The following is a 26,552-nucleotide window of genomic DNA, read 5'->3' as shown; positions in this document are numbered from 1 at the left end:
ATTTTTAACACCATGATTTTGGAAAAAAATTCTATCCATACACAACCAGAAAAATATCGGATCGTGCAACAATTGGTCCACTCAATCTCCTTCTGCCCCATTGTTCATATGCAAAAATGTCTTCTTCCATACAAATTTCCATACAAAATTGGACACGTTCATTGATTACATGGAACCGAAAAAAAACTAGGATTGTCTTTTAGTAAAACATGGTTTTTTGCTAGATAAGCTGATATTTACGTTAACTTTTTAATTTTTGTAATTAGTAAAACTTAAAAAACTGGAATTGTATTGTTTCATTCTACATAACTTCAGGAATAGTTAAATAAGACTTAATACGGTAGTTCTAATAACTACGAAATTGTAACGATTTAAAAGATCTTTGATCTTATGTTACATGGAATAGAAATAGCGAATAAATAAATATGTAAATAAATAAATTATCTGTTTTCCACTCAGAATTTTCATGTCCATGCACTCAATGTTGATTTTCACTTATTCAACCTTTATTCAAAGACACTTCATATTCCCATAAATATATTTTTTCTATATTCAAATATTAAAATTGAAGTTTTCAGATTTTTGAACTCGTTGAAAAACATATTTATGTTTTGAAAAGTCGGGCAGCTTGCAATTTTGAAAACTGTCTAAGTCACTCAAACTGCTAAGGCTTTGAGGGACAACTTTTTATAGAATTTATTTCGAAATCCTTTATCCCGATCATTCACTCAACATTTTATGCAAAGAATCTAAAGTTTTAAATACCTTTCAGTTCCATGTATGGGAATTCAATAAAACAAAAGTTTATGTTGGTAGGACATTTAAAGAAAAAAGCTCAGTACGGCGGCTTCGTGTTTTTTTTCGATTTTGGGACCAAATTTTCTCATTGTGCATTGGACGGTTTATATGGAAGACCCCCTGGGCTTGTGATATAGCTCAGTTGGCAAGTCTGTTGTCTCCCGAGCCGATGTCCGCGAGTTCGAGCCCAAGAGCAAACATCGAACACAGTTGTACCGGATAAGTTTTTCAATAACGATCCGCCAACTGCAACGTTGATAAAGTCGCGAATGCCATAAAGATGGTAAAACGACTATAATCGAAACAAAAAAAAAAAAAAAATGGAAGACCCCCTAAAAAAGGGGTCGTCTCCAAATTGGATTTCATTCGAACTAGAAAATCTCATAATAAGCTTCTGTAACAAATATCAGCCTCTTTGACCAAATGGTGGCTGAGCCTTAAGAAGGTTTTAAAATGTGCAACCATTGGAAAAAATCGGACAATATTAGGCACGAAACAAAATTCGATTGTGCAACTATTGAGCACAGACAAGCTGTTTTAAATGATTTTTTAAATTTTTACGTCACGTTTTGCGAGCACGTGAACTTTTGGATCTTGTTGACCAATCTTGTATGAGTGCAAACGACAAAAAAATCGAGCGAATTCTAAATGACTAAAATACAGCATAAAATCAAAAATCATGTGCTTAGCTGTGCAATGATTGGCAAATCACCCTAGTTCATTCGTGGGAATTGGTCAAAATAATTCACATACAACGTACATATTAATCACTTTTGCAACTTTCAAGTTCATTAATGAGTACATTAAGTTCACTATAGGGAATTGGACAGTTGATTCTCTTTTTCAAACAAAATGTAACTTTCAATGCCTTCATTCAAGTAAATATGTGACTTTTGATTGCTTGGGTTTCTACTGGCAGTCTAACTTTCGTACGTTTCATTTAATATTGGAACTACTTTTTAATGTTGAACCTTTTTAACCAAATTTTTCTTCATACAATTCACAGAAATTTAGTCATATGACTACATACCACTTTACTTCTACGAATAACGAATAACTTAAAAATATATGATTAAAAAGGATGTATAAAAAATAATTTCTAAAACAGTGTTTTTTTTGTCTTCAGGAATAGATAGATCTCCAAAATTGATTCAGATTGACGGTCGTAGGATCGATCTACCAAAAAATCGAAGCTTGAAGAACGATATCTGAGAATTTTTGGAACAGGACAAAAAAAGAACATAAAGTTTCAAAGATACATTATGCTTTCATCTTTGGTAAAAATTAACGCTATATTTATTCATGAATATATCGAAAAATTCCAAACTAAAATTTCAAAAAAGCCAATCTAATTTTAAGTATCGAAATCGACTAAATGCCCAACCAACAGCACTCCTTGACATTGAATTGGTAACTAAAATTTGGATCTAAATTACTCTGCTCAGCAAGAAAAACAATCCAGAAGCTCGAAAGATCAAATCGAAAATGAACCAATCTAATAGATTGTTTTCATGCCAAAGAATCGATTCAAAAAATATAAAATCTGAGTTGAAAGTTTGACCGATCCTAGTATTTTGAATTCTTTTTTGAATTTCACCATTCGCTTAAATGCCAAAAATTATATAAATATAAATTTTTTTTCAAAAAGTTTTCTCAAAGGTATAAAAAATTAGCTCAGATCGAAGGGGTATAAAACTTATAACAAATGCCTCGGGGAATGGTAAATTTTTTTTGGATAACATATTTATTTTGGAACATTTTTGATGTAGAGAGAGCTTTGTTTGCACGCATCGGTACCTTACATATATTTTGAGTCAAACAAATCAAGAAATTAAATAAAAATATTATCATTGCTGCCAATTTTTATCGTAAGTTGCTGTTAAGGTTTTCCGTAGTTATAAACATTTTCACGGTCGAAGATAAATCATGGATCCAAAATCAAAATATTGGAACAAGCTTTGATTTCAGAATAAAAGCGAATATATAAATTTTTAAAATATAGACTGAATTCGAATTTCATTATCATGTATAAGATTTTCAGTTACTTATCAGCCTTCATTTTAAAATTAGCTTTGAAGCTCGAGAATGAATAATATCACGAAATGTGTGTGTTGGTTTTAAATTCAAATATCACAATGCCAATTAACATAATGGAAAAACATAATATATAAAATCATATTTGGAAACTTGGTTTTCGAATTTGTTTTTCAAGGTCGACGCCAATCATATCGTCAATATATGTAGTTGCCAGACCATTCACACAACGATAATTAAAATTAAAAGTTATAATCTAGTTTAAGAATTGACAAAAAAAAGTTGATTATATCAATTGCTATTGATTTAGACTCCACACTAAAGACTAGTATCAACTATCTACACAAATGAACAGCTAATTTGTTTCAAATGTTTTAATATCTGTTTCGATAGATTTTTGTTTCATCAATTCGAATATTTCATCAGATTTTGTCCATTAACTCTAGTTTTGGGGCTATGGTTCGTCTAATTTTAAAATTTTGAAATTTTTACTGAATTGCAACTGAATGAAACAATAAACCGACAAAAAAAATAAAAACTGATGTTAAATCTATCATTTATTCTTTATATTCTTTTATTTATTGAAGGTTCCAAATTTTGTTTAGATTTTCTTAGAATTAGACAATTTTTAGAAAATTATCAATAGAAAATGATATAACTATCTAATTTCTGACATCACGATAAGGCGTTTAATTGTTTTTTGATATAAAAGGTTTTAATTTATTTAACATCTACATATGTAGAAGACTGCAAAACGTTTTGTTTTTAAAAATATTTAGATTCATTTTGGTTTAAAATTTCTTTGAAATTTGGTCAAATTCCTGTATGCTCGTAGAACTGTAAAAAATAAAGAGAAAACTTATGAATTTTTTTTTCTCAGAATTCAAAACTACTCGTAGCCATCGAGAAAGTTGATCATTTAATCAAAACCTTTATTTTTAATGTCTTTGCAATATTTTACATGAAAATAAATGCACTTATTTTTCAACACTCCCAAATCAGTCTAAATCAGCTCTTAGATCCTTCATTTCATTTTTTAAATTATTTTTGAAACATCGTTTTGAAAAATTTTAAATATTGTGCTCTACAAGAAAAATGTTTGTTTTTTAAATTTTATTCATGCCCTATTTGTTGCACATTAGTTAATATTCTAAACAAATGATTGGCATTTGATTTCATTCGTTTCAGATTAAATAAAGTTCAAAAAAAGATATCTCATTATTTTATTCTAGAATGTAATTTAGATTAAGAAATAACATTTTTGAACCAAAATTCACAATGTGAAATCAATTTCAGAATTGATAAAAACAACACGTTATTTTCGAAAAACTATTCTGAACAATATAACAGACTAATGAAAAAATCATTTTGAGTTTTGAGTTTATAGCAGTTATAATATAAAACTTATTTCAAATATCTGTTTTTTGAACGTATAGTTGCAAAATGAGAACTATTAAAATTTCGTGGTGATAACCTTGCACTGATATGAAGAAGTTCAGGGATAGCTAATAATTGAAAAGATAGATCGATAGATGATTGAAAAAAATCATAAAATTTTCTTCCACTCAACAAAAAGTGTATTATTTTCAATTTTAAAATGTCAGTTATAACGAGAGATTCCTTACTGAATTCATAAGTTTTATTTTCTAACTTCATGGTATACAAAATACGAAAATCTCCTTTTATCAACATTTTCTCACACGGAAAATTATAGCTTAGCACAATGAAGTTGTGTCAAAGAATATCGATAAAAGTTCAATAGAAAATGGATTAAAAAAGTTTAAATTTCTTTTCTTGTTTTGACGTTTTTCAAAATACCTCAAACTTAGTTCAATGAGACCAAATTGGAGGAAATGAGGCAGTGCGCTGCATCCTTCACGCCCCTACCTTTCAATCACAAAAACAACAAAATGCTTCCTGTGTGAGCGGTGGGCAGATTCTCATCGCCTAACAATCTTTCGATACCAAATTTGTGGTCTTCGCATGGGCACAACCAAACACAGACTTTTTCTATTTTCTCTGATGATTTTTTTTACCTCAAACACCTTTCATCTCTGAACGTCCCTTTTTTTCGTAAACACTTCAGCCAGTAAAAACTTATTTCAATATGGCCGAACGAGCGATTTGGTATTTAGGACCACCATACTTAACTCATCATGGCCTGAATAAAACAGTCAAAAGATTCCGGTATTTCGATAGCAGCTTACTATCTTCTTCAGTGAGCGTGTATCGTTTCCCTCCCTTAAATTATCCGAGTTAGATAACCTACTAGTGAGTATCAAACAACTTTTATCGCAAGTCACCTACGTTGACACTGTTGAATTCCTTGAATCTTCGTTGAAACTCCTTCAGAATGAGAGCTAAAGTTCTGAGATATTTTCATTGAAACAATCTTTCTTTTTCACCAGAATGGCTTGAATGAAACTACTTTGGTACCCATTTTTATCAGTCGCTTGCAAAATATATTGAAGCTCATATTCTCTCCCTTCAGTTGAGAGAGGAATGGAGTTCATCCGATGGATCATATGATGATAAGCTGCCATCTTATGTTGAAATTAATGGTTAGAAGTATTCGGAATAACCCTCATGGTATTCGTTGGGTTCCTATAAATTTCGAATTGGAAGGTAATTTCTTGTCTTTTTCTATTTTATAAGTGAATTTGGTATTCTTGTGTAAACCTTTTATGGATGTCAGTAGTTCTTCAAGAAAATCTTTGTTTACTACTCAGAAAATGTCATCGACGTATCTCCACAATTTTTCTGTAGTAAATCTAGATTTTCACGAGTCTCTTGAGTCTCTTGAGAATAAGCCGTAAACAGTTCACACAAGAATGGAGACAGAAGGTTTTCCATTGGCGGCGTCTTCGTTTGTTTTCAGGACAAATCCTTAAATTTGAAATAAGGTTTGTCCCATATTCGAACTTCAAGTTTCCAAGTGATCCCATTGTTTAGTTGAAGTATAAAATCCTTAAACAGATTTGGAGCCTCTTTAAAGGAAACACTTGGAAACAGAGCTGAAACATCAAAAGAAACAGCTAGACGAACAAGATAGAAAAATTAACCTTCTTAACCACTACTGAAACCCAAAATCCAAAATATTCTCATAGCCCTGGATTAAACCTTTTACAATCCTTCCTGGAATCAATCATCTACACTCCTATTCAAATTTAAGCTCAATTTTTTTTGTAATACTTTTGAAAATTCTTTTTGGCTTTATTAAAAAATTAAAAAGACATTCACCGTCTTAGCCGATTAGCGAATGTCTAGCTGATTACCAATCCTGCTCACCATACCATGCACAGAATTTGCTATAACTACGACTTGTTCAACGTGTTTCGAAAAACAGAATCCTTCATCTAACAGGACTCTCAGATCTTTCAGGATCAGTAGGATTTTCTACCAATTTAAAGCTCTTCTCGATACAATTTTCGTGCACAACATTACTCACTTTCCGAGAAAAGGTAATTATACTACATTTTGAGGCATAGATTTTCAGAGTATTGTAGCAGTTTCGGCTTGTAGGGTCAAACAATCCTTTGGGTGCCGCACGCACAGGGGGAAACAGATTCAGATAATCTGCGTATATCAACACAAACACGTCACGCAGGACTCCGGGAAACTTGTTCATAACAGTGACGAAAAGAAGGGGTTCCAAATGACTCCCTTGTGGTACACCGCTGTTTACCGAAAATACGCTGGATACCACATTCCCTATCTCCACAATTCGGACTCTTTCTGTCAGGTACGAACGAATCCACTGAAGACTAATTCCGTTGATCCCATTTTTAAAGAGAACTGAAAGAAGAGCATTTATGTTTATCATGTCAAAAGCTTTTGACATGTCGGAATATCAGGCATTAATTTGCAATCCCTGAATCGTCCATTGTGAAGTTCGAGAGAAAAGATCTATGCCTTCCTATGTTTTGCTTAAAATTAATAAACTTTAATCTACGTTGCGTTTTCGATTGATTTCACGAATTCTCTGAAGTTTCTAGTCATCTTTGAAAAGTTATTCGTTTATCTCTTACAAAAATACAAAATTATGCACCCTCTTCATTTACCAAAATTTATCAAAATGAATTGACTGAATAAGTCAAACAAGTTTCCAAATTTTTCATTTGACATGAATTTGTCATTTGTCATAAACTTGTCTTTTGACATTACAATTGTTTCTATCATAGAATTTTGGACAAAATATGAAGGAGGAGTGGTGAAGTATGGAAAATTTCAGAATAATTGAAGAATTATAGAATTGCTTAAATCGTTATTAATTTCCACAACTGTTGTCTTTGAACTCTTCTGTGTTGAATAAATAAAAAAAAAACAAAAATTGAGTAAGCTATTGAGAGTTTCTAAGTATTTGATTTATTTAACATACGGAGAAATACTTTTTGAAATTTACAAAAAATAAAACTATCTCAATCGCATAGACACGCCCGAGACATAGCTGAAAACAGCCTTGAAGCGGGGCCTTGATACTTTTGCTTTCTTCCGTTAGCTATACAATTTTCTTCCTTTGTCTGGTTCGAAATTACTTCATCAGATCCAAAGGGAACTCTCGATTTTGATCTTCCCCATAATAGGCCGAATCTCATTTGTCGAAACCGGTTCCCCGTTTAGCACGCATACCAGACTAAATTTTTTATACTAGGAGAAAAAGAGTAGACTACTTCAGAATAGAAAGATGATTTATAGTTCCAGGGTGTAAACAAGTCATAATGATCTCTTGAACGGTTTCCTCCTGTTGCTTTTTATGTGAAGTTTTTTTTGGATAGTTCTTGGACATGATCATCATTTTAATGGGTTTAAGTTAGAATGAGATTGTTATGGTAGTGAGGAATTTGATGAATAACGGTTTATCATCCAACTGGTTCTAATTCTAGATGATTAAATGGTTATAGTGCACCGATTTTCGGAATTAAAAACAGAATTGGAGTTGTAAATTATATTTTTCATGAATTTGTTTAATTTATAAGTATTCTTTCTTGAAAGTTTGGTCTGTCAAATCTGTTGATAAAATTTTTCTTTTAATATTGTTTAAATTTACAAGGAGAGTAAGTTGTACGCCAAAAGAAAACACTGTTTCCTATTCCAACCCGTACCGATGAAAGCCGACTGAAAGATTAAGATTTAAAAAATGCACTGCTCCATGCTCATGAAGTTATGTATATCAACAGCATCGCGGATTTTGTTTTGTTTCTTCGTGATTTACATAACCGAAAAACCCACGTGCATGTAAGCAGGTCATACCCGGGGAAGCGGAAAAAACATAAATTTAAAAGCACTGTGTTCGTCTGTCTGTCTGACTGCGCCGGAGTGTCTGCTGAAGATTTACCATGCAAACCACGATTTAGAGAGAGGCCTATTGGATGGATGGATGGATAGAGACTTTGAGATACTGGTACTGACTCTTTCTTCATGGCAATACACTATGACAAATTTACATCACTCACTGAAAATCGGGCCATTTTTATTGGGGCGACTAACGAAGACATATTTATCGTGCTTTGGCATTGTTTATTGTTTATTTTAAGTAGATCTTCCGTCTTATTATTGATGTGTACTTTTTGTTTCAACCCTCGTTTGCTTTTCTGAAGAAACAAGTTTTTTTCGTAATAAAAATTTGATGGTGTTGGTTTTTTATGTATAAAGTTAATTTTTGAAACTTTCTGAGGAGATCGCAGCAATCCTTGATCGAGACGGGACGTTGTTTTCTGTCGCTGCCTTTTTTGTCGTTTTCGTGTCTCGTGGTAGAAAATATGAAGAAACATAAATATGTTATTGTTGATTCTAGTGTAGTATAAATGATTTATGTTTTACTTTAAAATTAAGTTTTGAAGAAAAGTGTGTGTACAGTCCAGTCATTTTTTTGAAGAAGTTATTTGCGTGGAATGAAAGGTGTTACGCTCCCGGAACATAGGACCTACCCTAGAATGGTAATCTGCATGCAGACGAGTTGTCACAATGAGCTCCAGTTACCTGATCCGGATTTTCAGATAAGTGGAATTTATGATTGTTTTTTACTTTAACATTTAATTGATTTACAGCTATTTGAATAAAAAGCAATGATGGAAAAAATTTTGACGGCTAAACTCTAAGCAACAAGAGTCGTTTCATTTTCCCAGGCTTGATAGTCATACAAAATTAAATTTCAACCGAACTCGATGGGCGGTCAAAACATGGAAGTTGATTGATACTTGATAAACGATAAGTACTTGTTTCCATCGCATATTAGAGCTGATCCATTGTTGTTTCACTCAATAGTGAATTTTCTTACACCTTTTTTTTACAACTATTGATTATCAACATTTTAACTTATCATTATTTCTGCGGATGGTTGACAGCCAGCTTGCTTACATGCGAAAGAGTTCTTTTGTATGTTTATGGCCGAGCAACGTGTCTGACGACATGCATGTGAAGTTATTCTAATTTTTGCATAATCCCTTGTTTATTCGACACAACACAATGAATCTCATGAATATAAAAAAATATACCTAAACAATTTTTCCTTTTTATATATCTTCTTCATCTTATCTTTTATCCGGTTTTTATATTTAATTCATTTATTTCAATTCACTTGACAAATCCTACTTACTCTTGTTCCCATACTAACGGAATATATCAACTTATTTCAACATTAGTTAAATCAGCTTCATTGAAAGTTTGTTGAATTCGTTACACATTACACTTTAAATAATAATAATATTTTTTTCTCTGCAAATGTGATAAATTTGTCCTTCACTAAACACAAAACATACTTCATTTAAATCTTAAAATTTAACCGAAAAAACACCAGGGTGGCCGGTGAACCGGGAAACACGGTAATTGAAAAAACACCGAAAAACTGACATTTCAAATTTAAATTTTTAATACAGATTTGATTCAGAACTCAGAATAGTAATCAAATTCATATGAGGCAAAGAGTTGAATTGCACTGATGAGTTTCCAAAAACGATCTTATTCAGTTATCACAACCTACATTAAAAATTAAAAATTGAAATGAACAAAAAGGAGATTCACTTCATCCATATAAAAAATAATATTTAAAATATCTCTTTATAAATATTCTTCAAAGTATGATAAAATTATCTTTACTCTAAAGGGTCGTTTTTGAAAACACAGGTGTATCAGGAACAAGATTTAGGAAAACAAGTTAGTTTAAAGAAAATCTAAATACGATTTCTACTTTATTATTAGATTCTTATCACTGCCTCAAAGATAGAAATTAGGTGTTTCCTTAGGAAAAATCTAGGAGCATAGGAGGTGTAGGAAAACTCGATCACACCATTACCAAAATGGATCCTGATCTTAAACCTTTCCTCTACTAACACAATCCTTTCCTTGGATATTTATGTAAATATAGATTCGCAGACGTATAGACGGTTTCTATAGTTGGAGATATTGAGTTACCTTTGTTTCTGAGTTTTTCAAAATTAATCGTTGGAATATAAAGGGACAAAAGGTTGCTAATTGATCCTATGAAGTATCCTACTAACAATCCTTCCTTCATCCCTCATTGACTACTAGGACGTGGCCGGCGCCGGTATTGATCATTTTTAAAGGGAGAGCATGAGTTTTGTGCATTGTGAATGAACAGCTAATCCCAAGCACCATTCTTTTGGCCCTTGAACAAAACTGATGGCCTCGATCAATCACGGAGTAGCAACCATTGGCGAGGTAGAACTTGTTCTGCTTAGCCACGCCAGCGATCATGGAATTTTAAGTGCATAAGTTGAGCAAAGTCTAATCAAATATGCTATCTGAAGTTTTAAATGAATTACCATATCTAAGCACTTCAAGTTCAATGATTTAAGGTGGATATGAGTAGTCAACTAAGCTAAGCTAAGCTAAGCTAAAGTTAATTTTTGAAACTTTCTGATATAAATTTAGCCTAAAGCCTCTGTGCTAAATAAATAGTGTTTATTTATAAATAAATAGCTTGACGTTAAAATTTGGTAAATTTATTGAAAATTTGGAAAAAAAACTGTACTATGAAATTCGGTTAATACGATTAATTGGTAGATTTTAGCGTCCTGAACTCGAATCTTTTGTTAAATTTGGACTATCACATTTTGTATTAAAATGTTTCAGTTTTTAGTGAAATCAATCAATTTAATTAAGGAATAATATTTTGACGATGATGATGATGATGGTGCATGATTTTAAAAAGCAAAATTCGACAGTTTTTGAATATTTGAAAAGATATCATTATAAGTATTTTTGACATTGTTGCATAAAAGTAAAAAAAATTGAAACTTCTTTAAAAATTCGTTAAATGAGAAAAAGTAAACAAATAGAAAACTTCTATAACTTTTTTCGCAAAAATCTAAATTACTTAAAATCTTGAAGAAAATTGTTTAATCATTCAAATTTTATAATTCAAAATATTTTTTTGTTGTTTTCAAATTTTGTCAAAAAAGTCCAAAACTTCCTTAAAAGATTTAAACCTTTTTTGAAAAGTTACTTTAATGACAGCTGATAGCTGATAGAACGACTGCATATTTATTTAGATTCAGGGCATTCAAGTTAGATAAAGTTACTTTTTTAAATTCATTACACCTTGGAAAAATGTAGATTTTGTGGCTTTGTGTAATTTATTAAAACTTTTTAAAATCTGATGTTGAACAAGAACAAGAAATACAAAATAAAATGAAGCCTATAATTGGTTTCTTGAAGAATATTTAATATCAACATAACATTTTTAATGACATATTTATTAATTCAAAATTTAAGTAATAAGGTAGAGAATATCAGATTTTAGATTTATTTTTTAATAATTCTGTTGAACATTGTACCTGTTGAATGGTTTCCAACTTTTCGATGCATATAATTAATATTGGATGAATTAATTTTGAAGTTAAAATTGTTCGATTCAAATTCTGTTCTTGTTTGGTTACCCAAGTAACAATTTAAATTCAAATAGGCTTTGTAAGCAAATGAGGGTGTTTTATAAAAGATTCAATACCCAAGTAACACTTAAAATCCATTTTGGTTTTATAATTCTTTAACGATAGTTTATGAACGATTTATATGATCTTTTATTGTTTTAAAACGGATTCATGGGCAACCTTTTTACAACTGGCCTCCAGGACATCTATAAGCGTATAAAATGTCCAACTTATATAACAACAATAAATTTATTTGATTTGATTTTTATTTTGCTCTTTCAGTAATATATTTGTAAATGATAGTCGATATGTAAATGGTTTAAAATACCATCTTATAAACCTGTTTTGATCTATAAAAGCCCTTTCAAACTTATTCGTAGCATTTGTGTTCTTATAAGGTCATTACAAGCCGTTTAGGTTATAAACAGGCAAATAAATAACTTTATGTGGCGTCTATAAATCATTTATAAGAAACGAAACCTTCTATAAGCTATAAAAGTTTCATAAAAGTTATTCGGCCGGACAATCGGTTTACAAAAGCAAGTCGTCTGGCAATCTTCCAAAATGTCAACAAAAGAATGTTCTCGCCATTTTCATGGTAAATAATGGAATATTTTTTAACAACAGTTTTCTGTTTCTGAAATTAATCCTCATTTAATTCATGCTCTATAAAAGCTCAGCATCCCAATGGCTGAAATAATTTTGAAAACTTGATCTTGAACAACTACAACAAAAAAAAATTACTAAAAAATTGATATTTTTATGAATTCTATCGGGTTTTCATTGCTTAAAATAGCAGTTTACTGTAGGCCCGTTATTTGTTCGTAATTTTTTAATACATATTTGCGGTAAACTCAAAAGCGCAAGTTAATTTAGAGCAGGTAACGAAAATTCAGAAGGAGAAAATAATATTAAATTTCTTTACAGATTCATAACAAATAAATTTTAGCTTCTGATTTGTTTTTTTTTTTTTATATTTGATTTGAATGAGATTCATTTGTTTTAAAAATTATTATTGAAAACCAAATTCCGGAGCAAAATTATTTGTAAATGAAAATTATATGATAAATAGGTTTTATAAGCATAATTCATACAGAACTTAAGAAGTTGAGTTGGCTTGTAAAGGTTTTATAAAAGAACCTACTACAGAAGGGCCTTTTTGTGCTACTAAGCGTTGTATTGGAGTTTTATAGACTCTTACATAACCGAACGTGGTTTTATAGCTTGAATTCTTAGTTAGACTGGAGAGCATTAAAAAACTCAAATTGTTATTTGGGTAAGTCTGTTGCCTGTGACTTTTACCGGTAACTATTCAAGCCTTACGAACGACGAAATCATTCAATAATTGACAGTACGCAAATATTCATAGGTTCAAAATGAATCGCTCAATCAAAGAAAATTCAACTCAACAATTACTAGAAATAAGACTAATTGCATTTTGTCTTCATTTGGAGATGCATGAATATGTATTAACAATCAATCATACAAGCTAAATTACCTTACAGTGAAGATGATTAATCAGCTGCTTCACCGATCATCAGTGGCCTTACTGGCACCTTAGTGTTGTTGATGTTGGCTTTCTTCTTCATGCATCAGCTACAAGCCATTCCCACAATCATCAACCATCATCATGCAGACATGCAGGATTCCGGTTTGTTTACAACCAGATCGGAGATTTTGATAATTTCACGCACACTGCTTCCTCACACCGACTGTAGTGCCACTCACTGCTTCTTCGAGTATCGGTGTTCACCACCGTCATGCATCGGTCGTTGTGACACCTACTCCCCTCACTTCTCACTAGTGATGATCACTGCCCTGGATTGAACACAGACACTCCCGAATGGCGCTCCCCTTTCGCCGATCCCAATCACTGCTAAGACGATCAATCGTCTTTTCCAAGATAAAAAACCTTCCGTTTCGAAGCTATTCCAATAGCCTTCCACGCGATCGCACACTTGTCGAGAATTCCACCGAAACAATTCACACCAACTCGTTCAAAATCTACCAGAGGTTCGACCGACGTCCGTTGCCATCCGGCGCATGCAATACTGAGTCTAGCCGTTCACTGGATTGGTGGTTGTGACATGGGACTGACGTATGTCATCTATCTGGTGCACCAGAATAGAATTGTGTGCGTCCGCTTCAGCATCTATATGAAAGGCCCTAATGTTTAAACGTTAGCGTTAGCACTCTTCCAATTGGATTGCATTAAGTTACCTCTATCGAGAGCCTTCCTTTTAACTGGATGCAATTTAAAGGGCTGTACGTAGGATGCAATTGGTTTCCTTTGTGCCGTGTATGGCTCGTTCCGATCTTCTGGGAAAGCTAACGAGCAGCCGAGGACGATTAGGAGTGCCTTTAAAGAAGTCTTTATCAGTTTTAGATATCGTAGAACACGATGTTGGGTCATACCTTCAAGCTGTTGATCTCCGTGTGCAATTTTAACTGGTTCGTTCCGATCTTCTGGAAGGAGCTAAGGAGTTGACCCAGGACGATTTGTCAGTGCCTTTAAAGGGGTGTTTATCAGTCTAAGTTTCCGTATCTTACATCTGATAATGAGGTTATACCTACAAGCTGTTGATCTCCGTGTGCAATTGAACGGCTTTTGGCGTTTGGAAATCACACGTCTTTTGGCCTGGTCCTTTTCCTAATCTGAAGCATTGGATGAAGCATTCATGTAGGAACAAATGTCGCACTTAATAATGAAGAAGTTACCTGATGTCAGCAAGCTGACGGTTTGATGGTGATTTTGGAAACTTAAGTACTCGTGGTGTCGAGTTTTACTCTGCGAATGTTAATGTCGCATTAATGGTAATATTGATTGCTGAACATTGTTGAGTCGTTATCTTCTCATGCAGCATGCAATGCCTTTTCCGGACCACCAGAGCTACGTTCCAATTTGTTGGTTTTTCTAAATTGATATTACACCGCAGCACTTTAAGTCTTTCTCGAGTGTGTGACTTCTAGCCTGTTAATAACCAACTTTTGCGGAAGTGACGCGAACGGCTGTATTGACATGCGAATTGGCTTTGATAGATGTAGATGGATTCTGATAATCTTCGGTGTTTGATGATATTTGAAAACAGGTCACGTCTGCTAACTTGAGACTCACGATGAATTTTCTCATCGTTGATGGTTGTTGTTATGTGTTGACGATAAACAGCATAAATAACGAAACAATCACAGTAACAAGTCTTTGTTATCCTTTAAGGCAGGGATGAGCAACGCGCGGCCCGCGGGCCGCATGCGGCCCTCGAGACATATTTGTGCGGCCCGCGAAGCTTATCTCAAATTAAATTGATTTCACGATTTTTTTCTACGATAGTTTGTTAATTATCATAAAATAGCAGTCCCTACTAAAGCAAAAAATTGATTTACAAATAACTTGATATGCACGTCACTTCTTTGCATTTGCATTTATCCCATATTCATAGAGATTGTTGACTTTTTAATAAGATTCAAGCTTTTTATTGAATTCTTTCAAAGGCATAGATGCAATACTATTTGTTGAAAAGGTGTAATATTCAGTTACTTTAGTCATTATTTTTCATTTTAAGCAAAGTTAAAATTGTATGATGAAGTTAAATGTTTGTGTTCTTGATTAATTCCGTAAATAAGAAAAGTTTTATAATAAAGACTGGGTGCACGATTAAAGATTTGTAATCGACATGACTTAGCGAAATTTAATTCCTCAACAAAAACAATACCTATAATTCTTTAATCCACCCCTAAAAGTTTATAACGGGCCTCATTTTTGGTGCCTATGTTTCAATACCTTATTTTACGGTCTTAAATTCAGAACATTTCACAAATTTTGTCTATCACTTCTAGTTTTGATTGATTGGATTGATAAATAAAGTTGCCAGAATTTTTTCAGCACGTACCCGGGCCGGACAAATCCGGGCTATTTTATCTAAAAACTAATTTTAAAATATCGACCAATAATCCGGGCTATATATTCGGGAAAATTTTGTCAAAATCCAGGAATTACTCGACACAAATCAAGAAAAAAAACTTTAAAACAATCTTTTTTTTCAACAGCAGTTTTTAAATCGTATTTAAGTCTTTCAAAAAATTTCTCATTATTATTTTTAAGTTTTATATGTCGTTTTGGATGCAAAAAATAAAAAAAAATTACAACACATTTCTTTTTTTTTGTTTTGGAAAATAAAGTGAATAAATCCGGGTAAGATCCGGGATTTTTTTTAATGAAATCCGGGTCACCGCGCCGGGCCGGACTTTTGTCAAGTTTTGTGTTAAATATCCGGGCAAACCTGGATAAAACCGGGCAATCTGGCAACCTTATGATAAATATAAAAACTTACTTAAAAACCAAAAGCTGATTTTGAATCAATTTACTACCCCATTCAATCAAGCAAGTCGCGAATGTCATAAAAATGGTAAAACGACTATAATCGAAACAAAAAAAATCAATCAAGCACCCAGATATTGCCAAAGTATTCTAGTATCAGGGATACATCGCTTTCAAAAATTGAATTCTACAATATATATAACTAGCTGACCCGGTGTGCTTTGCTACCCTTTCCAAAAATAAATGTAATTTGTAAAATTTTATTCAAATTTAGAAACCTCATCATAGTTCAGAACTAACAACTTTGAAATGAAAGCTGTAGCTGGAGTTCCGAATTGCAATTCAAAGATGGTATATATTATTACCTGAAACTTGATCTCTTAACTTGTTTTTCTAGATCTGAAATTCATACTCTGTATTTAAAGCTTCCTAATGACTTATACAATGTCAAAATTTATGGAATTTCCCCTTTTTTCACAAAGTGGGAAGCTACGAACTCTCATAAACACATTTGTCACATCTATTTTTAAGTTATGCCAAATATCCGTACCCTCTTTTAAAATATGGTCCCTTCTTTGAAAAGCTCTTTATCTTAAATTTACAGGGGAGCGTCCGCATCTTTTCCAATTTTGTCCTCCACTGCTTGAAGAAGGTAGGCTAATTTACCTGGCTCGAGTTTTAATAAATTTCTAATTGAAAGAAAAAGATTCGCATATTGGAATTTATTGCATATTGTACTTTATGGAGATGCCAAAATTATGTTAAAAAAATGTTTCGCCATATGCAAAACTCATGGACATGAGACATTATAGCTTGAAGTTTTCCCAAACAGCACTTATCACGGTATGAAAATTATCGATTTTATACAGTGCAATTTTTTTTTATAAATAAATTTATTAAAGCAAAAAACAGAAATATTTAAAAAAAAATATCAGTTGCACCACTAAATAAATTCTCAGCGTTTTTCATTTTCTTTTTAAAAGTCAAATATTCATAAATGTTGGCAAAAAAAATTTTTTAAGTGAACATTTGTCCCGTATATTGGGGCAAGTGTAAATGCAAAGCTTAATTTCAGATGCGTCAGAGTAATGGCTTTGAAATGGATTTAATGCGTATTTCTGTTTGTTTGTTTTATCAAGTTTCATTGATATATCTGCAGTATTCTTGCAGTATAAATTTATGTTTTTTACTCCACTTTGAACGAATGCTGTTCAAAGCAAATGACCTCCATTTACAAAGACATTTAAGAATTTTAAACATCCGCTTCAGTTTCAGCATTCGGAATAACCCTTCTGGTCTTTCCAACATATTGAATCATAGGATGAATTTCTTAAAAGTTTGATGTTTGTTCTTGTCCCACGGTGTAAGTTGACAGGAGGGGATATTGTTTTTAACACTTTAAGGGTATACTTAAAAATTTCTCATAAAAGTTTTGCTTACAGTTGAATATCAGTTCTAAAGTCTCACTTTTCAAAAAAGAAGCGGATCAAAAGTCTCTTTTATGCAGCCATGTAACACAAAAACACTTTTCATGTTAAGTACGTGTAAGCAAAATCAACGATGTTTTTTTGCAGAATTATTTAAAATCAAAAGTCCCATTTTCATTTCTAAATTCGTGTCAGTTGTGAAATAACAATGTCTGGAAGAAAACTTTTTTTTTTTGGAACTGAGAAAAGTTGAACGTTTGAACATGGGGTATATGCTTTATTCGATCGGCAAAATGTCAATGTGGGTCATATCTAGGCGTCATTCATAACCATGTGCTGTACAAATAAGCAAGGAATCAAGTAGAAAAAAATCACATCAAGGCCACCATCGTCACCCCTTGCATTGAAAATATGCTTGGTTGAGAAATACGCGCCAAAATATTCCAACTGATCAGTATGCTATGCCATGGTTACTATCCTTTTGCGACGTTGGCTCGCGACGCCTCGACCATGGAGACGAAAAACAAACAGCCCAAAGGAAAAAAAAACTCGTGAAAGTGGATGTCACGACTTTTATTTGTTTCGAAAAACTACAATTTTGTATGGGAGCCCTCCCTCCCTTAAGTCGGAGGGGGTTTTAACTATCATAGAAACAATCTCCGGCCCCAAAAACCCTCAGATGCCAATTTTGACTATGATCGGTTCAGTAGTTTCCGAGTCTATAGGGAACAGACAGACAGACAAACATTCATTTTTATATATATAGATTACTAAAAATAAGATTACAACTTCTTCTGACATCATTAAAGAAAGTTATTGAATATTGAATATTTAATATTTTAACTCATTCAACAACTTTGTTGAAGACTGCGAAATGATTTGACTTTCGGGTTTAAAAATATCCAAAGATTCAATTTAGATTAATTTTGCCTTGAAATCTCATCAAAAATGCCGTTTTTTGCAGGATTGGAAAAAAAACAAACAGAAAACTTCCATTACTTTTTTCTCAGAATTAAAATTTACTTGCAGTCTTTGGGAAAGTTGATCATTAAGTCAATAAGTATTTGTATTTTAAATTGGTGTTCAAAAAGTACACAAATTGAATAACTTATTTTCTACCTATTTTTTAAAGTTATCTCGAAAACTTGAGCTCACAAAAAAAATTTAATATTGGGATTCAGCGCCCTTGAATGAATCAAAATCAGTTTTGAGATTCCTTTCTCCATGGAAAAATGTGAATTTTGTTGTTTTATGTTATTTATGATGTGTTATTCAGAAATTTCTTATGGATCCAGAAATTTCGTATGGAAATCATGCCAATCATTGATTAAATTGAGTGATTTTACTTCAAAATTATCGATCAATATTACCAAAGTCATATGACTTTCATGATTCAGCCATAGCAAGCCTAACCAAGAGGAATCCAAATTAAATTGATAAAATTTATGAAATCTGTAGAAAATTCCAGGTTGAAAAATGTAAACTGTAACATTGAAAAATCTGATTAAAAATCTGTGAAGTAAAGAATTTTTCATGATTTTGAAACCTTGCTCAACATTTCAATGTGATGATTTCATACGAAACTTCAAATAAAAAAAATAAAAATTACCTTTTATAAAACAAAATATAGAGGCTTCACGACAAAATTTAAATAAATTGTAAAAAAAAAACATTTCGAAAATGTGCACAGAAAAAACAGCCATGGTTAAGCTCCATGAAACTTTTAAATGGAAGTGATGACAAAAAATACCACCGCATCGTTTCGAACAAAAAAGGGATTTTCTTAGAAAACTGTTCAAGTCTTTTTACGAACCATAGAAAGACTTTCAATATAATTCGTTATTAATAAGTAAAACGGAAGCAATTGTTTTTTTTTGTTAAAAAATCATATTCTGTATACTTTTCAAATATTAAATCATCGAAGAATTATCAAATTGAGTGATGAACCTATTCAATTTCGATTAGCTTAATCACCTAAAATTAAAAAAAATGTTTATGCAAGTACATGAAATCGTTTTATTTATCCTTTTCCAGTTTTGTTTTTGTCAAAAATTTGTAGTTATAAAAAATTGCGTAAAGCTCTGTAAACTATTATTACCTAATTTTATTATAATGCGGCCCGCGGAAAGAATTTCAAATTCAAAGTGGCCCGTTGCTTCAAAAGGTTGCTCACCCCTGCTTTAAGGCATTTCAATAAGAACTCTATAAAAACGTTCTTTAAGAAAGCTACAAAACCTTTATAAAACTTTTTACAAAAGTGTCAATTACATATATTTCTTTTGAGGTTTTTTGTAAGAGATTTCAAGAGTTCTATAAAACCATTTCCACACTTCCTTATGAAACCTAAATATCTTCCGAAAAAAATCATAATTGCTTTGATATAGTACAAATTGACTGTGCGATAACCCTTAAAAAAAATAAAACTTGGAATAAAAACTAATAGTTTAATAGTTTCAGAAATTTACTGTTAAAATGACCTTAAAAAGCCCTTATATAGAAAGAAAACTTTGATTAAAACCCAATAATTTAATAGTATTACAGATTGACAGTCAAAATACCCTTTAACAACCCTTATGAATATAGAAAGTCTCGATTAAAACCTTATAGTTTATTAGTATTACAAATTGACTTTTGAAATACCATTAAATAACCCTTTTAAAGAAAGAAAGCTTTGAATAAAACTTAATAGTTTTATAGGTAGCAAAATACTTCGTATGAGGTCTTCGTCAAGAAAAAAATGTACAAGGCCAAACAGAATGTAAACAAACTTTTTGCATTTTGATATATTGTACAATTTATTGTCAATATTGCCTTTTTTTTTATCTTCACACTAGTTACAAAATGTATAATCTAACTTTTAGGGAGTTCGTTCGTTTTCAATTATGGCTAACATTGATTCCACAAGCTCCACAAGCATGTTTTGAATCGAAAATGCCCGCCGGAAGCACCCACATTCGCTGGTCCATTCCTGTGTTCCATTTCTTCCTTCTTAGAGGTACTTGTTGTTCCGATGATGCTTCAGCTTACCGTAGTACCGTAAAACCATTCGTTAAACGATGACCTTGAACACCCATCCGCTTTGGTGGCCACTATTTGTGCTATCATCGCCACAAGGCGCGAGTGACCACAGTCCCGGCATCGGCTTTGGGACTTTTTTCGCGGAGCACAATCCAAGATCCGAGTTCGATCAGCTTCACTTGTCTGAAATGAGTATCTGGTTTGCCGTAGTAACGGGCTGGACTTTGGCATATTATTTTCCCGGATAAATCACCAAAACCCATCTGGGTTCTTCTGTACGCTCTAGTTAAACGTCAAATAACCTTAAAAAAGGAAGCTTTGCATAAAACATAATAGTTTTATAGCCAACAAATTTCTCCGGATTTGGTTTTCTTCAAGAAAAAATATAGATGAAATGTTCTATAAGATGCATAAAGGATTTAACCAAGTCCAATTATTCCAGAAAAGGAATTTATCTAGAAAATCTAGTTTTATTACTGATTTTTATAAATCAAATCGGAATTATTGTTCATTCTCCATTTTTTAAAAGGGAAAATGTTGAAAAAAATATTTTTTTTAATTTAATGTTATTGCGTTAAAAGCATTTTTTTACCGTATTTTGAAGAAAAATATTATTTTCGCAGAATTTTAAATCAAATTATGACGAAGAAGACAAGGAAAAATACATTTTTACAAAACGGAATGCTATTATGAAGATAATTTATTAATTTGTTTTAATTAATTTCGAAGGTTTAATGTGGGGCGCATTTCCATTGCTAGTTTTTCAAAAAATTAATCGATAAAATCAGATGCGCAATATCTTTATGCGAGAAGAACTTGAAAAAAATCGAATATAACTTTATTATTATTATTATTTTTATTAAAAACATTTTACCATTTACATGGCATTCGTGTCTGTTTATATAACTTTATGATTTTTGATTATTGGATAGAGAAAATATAAAAACATTAAGTCACAATGATTTGATTTGGTATAAAAATTTTTAAACCATCTATTGGAGAGAATTGATCCAATCAAGATTTTTTTTTCCTATCACGAGAATTCATGGTCTTAGAAGAGTTTTTGTTAAAGGCCTTATATATTCCCATGGTTTTATAAAGTATTTTAATTCCTGTCTGGAAAACCTCCTGTAGGTGGGCCTTTTTGTATATATAAGCATTTTATAAATGTTTTGAAGGAACTTATAAAATTTTGTGTTGATTTAAGGCGAGGTTTTATAGATCTCTTGTAGATTCTTATAAAACTAAAATTGTTACTTGAGTTACACTTCTTAATAAAAACCTATTCTAAAGACGGAATAGGGTTCTTTTATGTCAAGTTTAAAGTTTCAATACTAATTGAATTGCAAATCGAAATTTACAATGAAAAATTAGTTTCAAATCGTGAACGTCATAAAGTATCGTAGAATGAAATGTCTCAAGCCAAAGGTGATTTAAAACTAAATTTCGCCGGAGGACTTGTTCGTTAACACTTATTTAAGATCACGTTATTTTCCGATACTGCGGTGAAAATTCTACTTGCGGAGGGTGGGGGGTTGTTAAACCCCTAACCCCCCCCCCCCCCCCCCCGTTCGCACGGCATTGTTCAGCATTATGACCATTCGGCCTTACGACCTTTCGGCCTAGCATCCATTCGCCCTAGTGGCCATTAGGCCTAACGACCATTCGGCCTAGAATCCATAAGGCCTTACGAAGATTCGGCCTTACGATCTTTCGGCCTTGCGACCATTCGGCCTTACGACCATTCGGCCTAATCATCATTCGGACTAATGACCATTCGGCCTAATGACCATACGGCGTGATGACCATTCGGCCAAATGACCATTCGGCCAAATATCCATTCGGCCTAAAACGCTAATCTAGAATCTAAATTCAGAACACGTGTTTATACATTCCTGAAAACGTTTTGAAATTTCGAAACATATTCAAAATTCAAATTTTAAATATAGGTTCAAAATTTGGATTCAGAGTTATAATTAATAAGTTCAGATTCAGATTTGAGTTTAGATCAGTTCCACAATCAAAATAACCAAATTATTAAGACGACTATTTTGTTTAGGAATTCGAATTGCAAGAGATCGAAGACTTTTAATTTTGATTGTAAGTTGGATTTCAAAATTTTAAATTTTTAACCAAAGTTTGTTTATTTGCATATTCAAGCTGAAAACATCAATCATAAAGAAGAATTTGAGCTTATTTTACAAGTTTCGTCTTTTGAAAAACTCTGTTTTCTATTTAAAAATCAAATCTAGGAATTAATTTTTAATGAAACATATTTGATTATAAAAACATGTACATGTCTTCTCTTAAACAATTTGCAGGGAATTGATTCCATATGTTTCTGGCGTATTGTTCAACAATTAAAATATTTCAGTTTGTTTAAGAGACAAATTTCGAACTTTAATCTGAAACATGAACCGTAAAATTTAAACTTTTACTTTCATTTTTGAAATTTGGAATCATTTGAAATCATTTTCATTGTTGATGGAAATTTTTAATTTGATTAAGAGTTTGATGTACTAAATTTATTTGATTAGAAATTACAGGCTTTCTTAAATAAAACTTATTGTATGTTCAAATCAAATAAGCAAAACTAAGCTTGCTAAATTGACCGGTTTTACCCGGACTAGCCCTGATATTCAATACAAAAAATTGGGAAAGGTCCGACCCTACCCGGTTGCCCGAATTTCGTTGAAGAAAATCCGTTTATGGACGGGATTTATTCACATATTTCACAAAATGTAACGAGAAATTAAATGTGCATTGTTATAATGTTAATTTTTTTTTCAAAAATGAAATTATTCGAGCTAATTTTAAAAATGATGGCGAACATAATGATTAAAATGTTTTTTCTTGATTTTTTTCTGAATAGTTCCTGGATTTTTGTTCAGGAATATTTTTTCCTCCTGCCAAAAATAATTTTCGAACATTTCTCAACACTGGAGATACCTTTAGCCGTCTTTAGAGGTTACCGAAGTTTCGAATTAGGTCCGCTACACATAAAAAAAATCTTCCTGGAATGCTGTTCCTTGTTCCGGAAACTGGATTCATCGGCTCGTAAACTCAAGATAGAAGCTCAAATCGCGGAGTTTACGGTACATCTAGAATCTAGAATTGGCATTCTGGTTGGCATTTCCGGTCAGTTCGTTCCTTTATGTTACTTTTTTGTAAAACTTTTCAATTATACCGTGGAAGACCAAACCAAATAGCCGCGCATTTAAGTTGTAATGGATGTTATTTGTTCAGTAAAAAAATCATTTTTCGTGCGATTTCTAAAAGCAAAGCACTAACATGTAGTAAAACTTACGAACTTTAAGGAAAAATTTCAAATCGAGAAATTTCTTATTGCATATTCACAAAAACACGAATTTGAAGAAAGTATCTTTGTACCAATGGCCGCGCACGAAGAAGTTCTTATGGCTCATGTGTACTTATGGCCGTTCACTTTTTATTTTGGTTTTTACAGTAAACAAATTATCCAAACAGAAATGTTGTAAAAATGGTTCTCAGTCTATATACGAATATCTTCAAGCAAAGATTCATGCCATTCACACCTCATACGAATATTTTCTTAAGTTTGTGTACGGCACGTCTGGTACGAAATTTTGGTGGAAGGCCATTTTTACAAATCATTATTTTGCCGGTTCATCTTCCGAAACAATATTGTCAGTTGCCATCAGCTCATATCCGAAAATCAGCAACTTGATCCTATTTTGCTGTTTTACCACAAATTTTCAGCATTTCTAAACCATTTCTGTACCAGCGATGAATTCTTCCGAATGAATTTTGAACAAAAAAGATTTTACAAACAATCTCACAATACACTGAGGAAAATATTGATTGGGAAAGTAAGTCTGATAAATTGACGCTGCCTTCCGATTCCGGTTTGCACCGCGAAATTTTCATTATGGCAGGGGAATCGGAACGAAAACAATTCTAGGAGATTTTGAACATCAAGACCAGTTTGATTTTCATCTTTAAGCCATTCCCCATCAATTTAACCATCTAGTTTAGTCGCGTTGTTGCGTTGTTGCCTAGCCAACAGTCAAGTCATTTGTGTGGAGTTTGGATTTGGATCTCAATCCTGGGACTCCACAGTGAATTTACGTCATATCATTAAAGTATTTCATGTGGTTTTTGTAGTAGTAGATATGATAGTAATAGAAACAAATTCACAACACGGTGTATTACTATATTGCTTCAATCAAATTTTAAATGGCCCCATTTATGTAGATAATCTTTACTAGCTCCGCTGACCAAAGTGCTAAGACTTGAGACCTGATACCGGAGTCCTATTAGACCTATACATGAGACCTGAGACCTAAGACCTGGGACCTTAGACCTGACCCTTGAGAACTAAAACCTGAGATTGATTCATGAGAACTGAATAATGAGACCAAAGACCGGACACATGAGTTTTAAATCACGAAACATGAGTCTGAGACCTTAAATATGAGACAAGAAAACTGAGCTACGGGGCCTGAGGCTAGAGATCTTTAAAGACATCTACACTCAGAAAAATACTATTATGTATGCCATAAGATTCTCTTATGAAGTGGCGCCATAAGAAAAATTAATGAAATTCATAAGATTGTCTTATGACGCGAATGAATTCTGAAGATGAACGCCTACTTCAATGAGAGGTTGTTGCTTTTCATAAGAGATTCTTATGGAAACAGTAAATCACTTTCTAATAAGAAAAATTCTAGATTTTTCATGCTGAAAACATTCACTTTATTGTTTGCCAAATTTTTTTTTTAAATTGAATCATTCATGGTCACCATCAGCAGCGCATCAACAGACGGCTCCATCAAATTTATTTTTGCCGCATCTTAATCTTCGACCTTTCGTTTTTTGCCGATCAGCTTGCTGAAAAGTAAACAAATAATGTATATTAGTTTACTAATATTAAACGATCTCACCAAACACATCAAATCGAACTTACCATTCCGGAGATAACAATAACATTTAAAATTGAAGGGAAACTAGAATAACTATGAACTGGCGATTGCTTCGTACTGTTAGATGATGAAAAAAAAACTGATTCCATGAATGAATGTGTTCATTATTTTTTTCACAAAGCCGTTTCTTCTACTTTTCATAAGAACATCGTATGAAAATTGAAAGAATTTCATAAGACTCTTATGAAACATTATTTTGCACACTAAAAAGCGGTTCATAAGATGCATCTTATGAAAATTATAATAAGAATTTGCCTGAGTGTAGACTCTAGACATGAGAGACATGACACCTGAGATTTGAGAGAAGAGACCTGAGCACTTATTCAGACCTGAAACCTGGGAGATTTGAGATATGTGAAATAAGACATGAGACCTGAAGCTTGAGACATGAGACATAAAGCATGAATCAATATTTTCGCTTAGATACCGGGTTAAATAGCGGAAAATTTGCTTTAAGTCTGTTGGGGGAACTTACAGAGATCTTATCCTGACTATCATCTTCGGCAGCCATTGAAGGATAAGTTGAATCAACATTTTACCTAAATACATTGCCAAGTCCCAGTACAAAAAGATGAAACCTGAAGAGCGAACGATGATAATAATCCTACTTGTTTACATATTTTTGAGATTGCCACCATTTTTTGTTAATTTTTTTTTTTCATTAAATTATCAGATAATGTATTAGGCTTAATAGATATTCAAAGTCATTTTGTATGCGAAATAATTAGGTTTTTTTAATAGAAAACGTTGTTGAACACTTGTGAACAACTATTCCTGAGTTTCTGAATACGTCTCTCCTTATGATTTTGGAAATACATTTAATCTAGATTTTTTAGCTGTCTGTTAGTACTATGTATGGCTTTTACGCGATTCTTTAAAGATGAGTTTCCTTAGTTATTAAATATTCTATAGGGATGTTTTTGCTTAGAGTTGTATGAAAATGCTTAGTTTAGCTGATTTTGAATCGATATCTATCGATGTGATCCCATTGTTTTCCGTACTTTTTTTTTCTTTTCTAAATTTGAATAGAGAATTCTCTAAGTCTTTAGCAACTGATTTGTTATGTTTTTTTACAAGCAAATTTTTTTCTTCTTTGCAACTTTCCATTAAG

General features: G+C 32.3%; 1 protein-coding gene across 4 annotated transcripts in view; it reads right to left on the bottom strand.

Moving 5' to 3' along the window:
• The window catches only part of LOC129755577 (glutamate-gated chloride channel), a 339,466-nt gene that overhangs the window by 54,642 nt on the left and 258,272 nt on the right, over positions 1-26,552 (bottom strand). The gene's annotated exons all lie outside the window — the stretch shown is intronic.

The sequence above is a fragment of the Uranotaenia lowii genome, chromosome 3 (genome assembly GCF_029784155.1).
Source record: "Uranotaenia lowii strain MFRU-FL chromosome 3, ASM2978415v1, whole genome shotgun sequence".
NCBI classification, from domain to species: domain Eukaryota; kingdom Metazoa; phylum Arthropoda; class Insecta; order Diptera; family Culicidae; genus Uranotaenia; species Uranotaenia lowii.
The sequence above is the reverse complement of the archived record's forward strand: the minus strand, read 5'-3'. Positions and strand labels throughout refer to the sequence as shown.